Below are 4,083 nucleotides of genomic sequence, written 5' to 3'. Positions count from 1 at the left end.
TGGTCAGTGATAAAGGCTGCATATTATATGGTGTATATTTTTGTAGTTCTTACATTCCATTTTTCTCAAAAATGAGCATGGAGGATTTGTTGTCTATGGTCCACAGTCCTAATAGGTACCTCAGCAAGCTCTGCTGTCCCGTTAAAAGTACTAAGCATGTGGTCCATTCTCTTGCCTACGTCGTCAAATGTTCCCTGACTCCAAATGCCAAGATTATCAAACCTAAATTACTTTTTCTTTTCCTGAAAGAGGTGCAGGAACAATATTGGTGTAGAGCTCAACAGATATATCCAGATGTATTCCTACCTAGATGGAAGGAAGCGGGTGAAAGCCAGATGAGGCAGATGCAAACCGGTGAGCCTACAGAGTGATGCTTCCCCCAAACAAGTGGAGACAACAGTGTCCCCCCATTTCTGACATAGCTGGGTTCAACATAGACAGAAGGAAAGACGTTTAGGGTCTCCCATGATGTCAACTTCCCTTTGGTTTCTGATGTTCAGTATGTTGTTTCCCCGGTCTCTGATATCTGGTGTTGCAATTTCTTTGTTTTTAATTATTTTATTTCAATTGCACGGTTGTTTGACACACATCTGTGCACTATGTGGATGCCTGGTGCCCACAGATGCCACAAGAGTGTATCAGTTAGATTTCTTGGGACTGGAGTTATACTCAGTTGTCAGCCATGATGTGGGTGGTTAGAATCGAACCCAGTCCTCTACAACAGCAACAGGACTTCAACCACTGAGCCGTATCTCCAGCTCAACCATTGCCATTTCTAACGTGGTCTCCTCCATGTTAGGTTAATGGTTTAGCTGTGCTACATCTTCCATTGGGGCCTTATCTCGAGGAAACTCTGTTTCAATAGTTTTCAAGGTCTCCAAGGAAAGGCAAGAAAGGCCCACACAGGAAAAAGAACCATAGTAGTGAGAGATAAAGCTGTCCCTTTGAGGATGTCTGTTGTGATGAGCAGTGGCATGTCTGGGAACTGTTCGTGAGCCCGGAAGTCGAAAGCCTTATTGTAGGATCCAGAGAGTCTTCCTCCCAGTGGCTTGTCCCCCACTGTGCACCCTCCCCCACCTACTCCTCCACTACCCATTGATAAATGAGTCCAAGGATTTCTCCACATGAGGATCATTTACAATGAAAGGGGGCAGAGGCATGCTACTCCCTCCTCAGGAAATTTTGGTGCATGCAAGTGCCCCTTGGGGTGAGAGCTGAGAGCTGTGGGAAATCAATGCACATTGAACTAGGACTCCAATGCCACCACCAAACGGCAAGCACCATTGCCTCAAGAAGGTGATTGTATGACCCAGCAGGACTAACAAAGACACTAGTTCTCGCTTTTCACACCAGCATCTCCTGGACCACCAAGACTGACACCCAGATGGTCTCTCATATGAGTGATTGTCAGTATGAAAGTGAAGGAAAACCATGAAGACAAAACACTGTAAGGCACGCCGGCATTTATTTCAACCTCATTGAACAAGATGCCTGGGAGAGCAGGGGCCTGGGCAGCAGAAGGCCTTGCTCACTGTCATGGCTGGGTGTCTGCAACTCCCGTGGACTCAGCCTCGGCCTGTTCAGCGCCCTCTCCTGAGAAGCAAACAGAGAGACAAGCGGCCCCTCAGAAGCCCTGTGGGGATGGAAGGGAGGGCTGGGTGCTCTCTGGGGGCGAGCAAGGGGCCGCCCGGCTTGCAGTGGGTGGTGAGACAGACAGGCTGGAGCAGAGCCCTCACCCGAAGAACTTGGACACAGGAGCCACGGCTCTCTGGAACCGGCCCTTCCAGATCCTTCTAGGAGGAGCATCCTCCCTGGTGCCTCTTGGGCCATCGGATGAGTTCTCCATGGTGTGAGCAAAGAAGACAGCTCCCTGGGAGTATTGTGGGTTTCTCAGGGTCTGAAAGAGAGAGCTGAGGTGTCATCTTTGCAGTCACCTCGTGACTGCTGTCCATTGCCCCATTCAGCCACTGTGAGGTGCATCTGCACTCCTGGTTGAGGATGGAGAAGTGGGGAGACCTGCCTTGTCCAAACCCCAGCCCCCTGGAGGATGTTCCAGACCACATGGAAGGGAGACTCACCTGCCTAGGAGGTGGGAAGAAGGGAAGGACGATCATCTTCCAGGAGTGTATGTCCTGGCCAGGATGACTCCTGGGACTTCTTTGTAGAGATCTCCTCAGCTGCCTGCTTGACCGAGTGTATATGCTCAGCACGACCTCTCAGAGCACCTGCCCACTCTGGCCCTGCCCATGGTTCCTCCCTGCTTTGGTCCAGAACATGCAGCCCAGCCAGTGGATACTTTGCTGATATGTGACATCTCCCCCCATCCGGTGTCTCTCACTCCCTCCTCTCTAATCTTCCTACCTTCCTTTCATTCCCATAGTCTCTTCTCTGCTCCTTATTCCTGCCTCCCTTCTCTTCCTCCTCACACTCTATTTCCTCCTCTCTGTCTCTCTCTGTTCTTTGTCTTCCCTCTGTCTCCTCCTCAGTCTCAAGCCATGTTTGACCTTGATAGAAAACCACACTGATATTTTAGCCGTATCTCATTTGTGGTGACAGTATTTGATCCTTTTCCTTCAGTGGGCTCTTTTGTTGGAAGTGCATTGGTCTGGTTCTTGTCTTATGTTCTCTCCTAAACCCTGGAAAATTCTTAAGCATCACTCAAGCCAGAGTGTTTTATACTCTGCTTCAAGCAGACACTCTGGTCATATTAAGTCTTCATTGGTTTTCACACAGTGACCTCTGAAACTTGTAGGTGAAATCTAAGTGATGCTGATGATAAAGATGTGGTATTTGTGAGGAAAGCATGGTGACTGAATTGCCTTTGTAGCATCAAAGTGTGCAGGTAAATGGAGAATGGTCTGTTATGCCTTTGAATCCATATGCTGTGTAAAGATACTTTTGGCCTTCAGCCGTCATCTCTGTTCTACATCTCCACAGGCATCACTCCAGAGTTCTAGGTGGACCCCGGGTGGGAGAGACATGATGGGAAGGAACAGGAGGTGGGATTGCCGTGGAGGGAAATTTGCCAGACAAAGTCTTTCTCTCCAGACAGGCCATCTCTGGTCCCTGGGGTGATGATTAGCAGCCCTGGAGATGTGTAAGCAGGTGTGGCACATGTGTGCTGTGCCCTAAGGAGTAGGGTGTCAGTGGTCGCTGTGCGTATCAGAGTAAAAGAGCTTGCACTTTTCATGTGCACCCTTCCATGATGTGCCCAAGCACCTCAGATGAATTTTAGGAGTTGCCAGGTCCATTTTCTCAATGCTCAGAACCATGACCCACCACCTACCCCCAAATGAATAGGGTTCTTTGTCCTCGCTGTCTCCTTGCCCTGCCCATGCCCTCAAATGGTTTCCTCTCAGAGTGCTCCACGGGAGCTTAGGCTTAGTGGCATGGAAACCACAAAAAGGTGATGGGATGCTTCTCATAACTATGTATGCCCAGCTGTGTGAATACAGTGTGGGCTCCCTCTGTTTTGCTTAAATGTAAGCAACAATCTGGGCTTAATTCGCTGACCTCAGTGGTGAGGAATAGAAACAAAGGCTTCCTAGCTCTGTGTCATTTTCTCAACATCCATATTTATGCAAGGAACGTGAACTGATGAGTCAGTGCTTCTTCCAAGTCCTGCAAACACCTCTATGCTAATAAAGAGAATGCTGGCTTTTGGACCTGCAGCCATGAAAGTACTCCTGGTTTCCTTGCCTGCACGTGTTGCTCTCCTGAGCTACCACCTGGGGGCAGAAGGAGACATGGGAACTGTCTCAGGGAGAGCTCCTGAGCCCTCTATGATGCAGCTTCTGAATGAGGTTCCCAGTCCTAAGCTAAAGGCCCTTGCCAAGATTTTGTACTGTCAGTTGCTTTAGGATGTGCCCAGGGCCTGGCTGGGAGGTTCTGACATCTGCAGTGATGCATGAGGGACTGACTCCTGTGGGTAGGGCTGTGCTTCCTCTCCCTTACCAGCAACGGAATGGGGCAGTTAGCTGCTTAAGCAGGTCGAGGGGCAGCAGTATCTGACACTGTCTTAAGGCAATATGCATGTGTCCATCATTCGACAGCATAGATCAGAAAGAGCGGGTCAGTGTCATC

At 49.4% G+C, this 4,083-nt stretch overlaps 1 long non-coding RNA gene across 1 annotated transcript; it reads right to left on the bottom strand.

The window, feature by feature from the left end:
• Nucleotides 1-1,446: 1,446 nt before the first annotated feature.
• On the bottom strand, nt 1,447-2,252 carry LOC121139989. The gene is made up of 3 exons (XR_005876787.1): nt 2,079-2,252; nt 1,737-1,897; nt 1,447-1,593 (listed from the first exon to the last, which is right to left on the bottom strand). It is a non-coding gene; the product is annotated as an uncharacterized LOC121139989 (long non-coding RNA).
• Nucleotides 2,253-4,083: the final 1,831 nt, after the last annotated feature.

This window comes from Mesocricetus auratus, unplaced genomic scaffold (genome assembly GCF_017639785.1).
Source record: "Mesocricetus auratus isolate SY011 unplaced genomic scaffold, BCM_Maur_2.0 Super-Scaffold_100003, whole genome shotgun sequence".
In the NCBI taxonomy this organism is placed as follows: Eukaryota; Metazoa; Chordata; class Mammalia; order Rodentia; family Cricetidae; genus Mesocricetus; species Mesocricetus auratus.
This window is presented reverse-complemented; position numbering and strand designations above follow the sequence as displayed.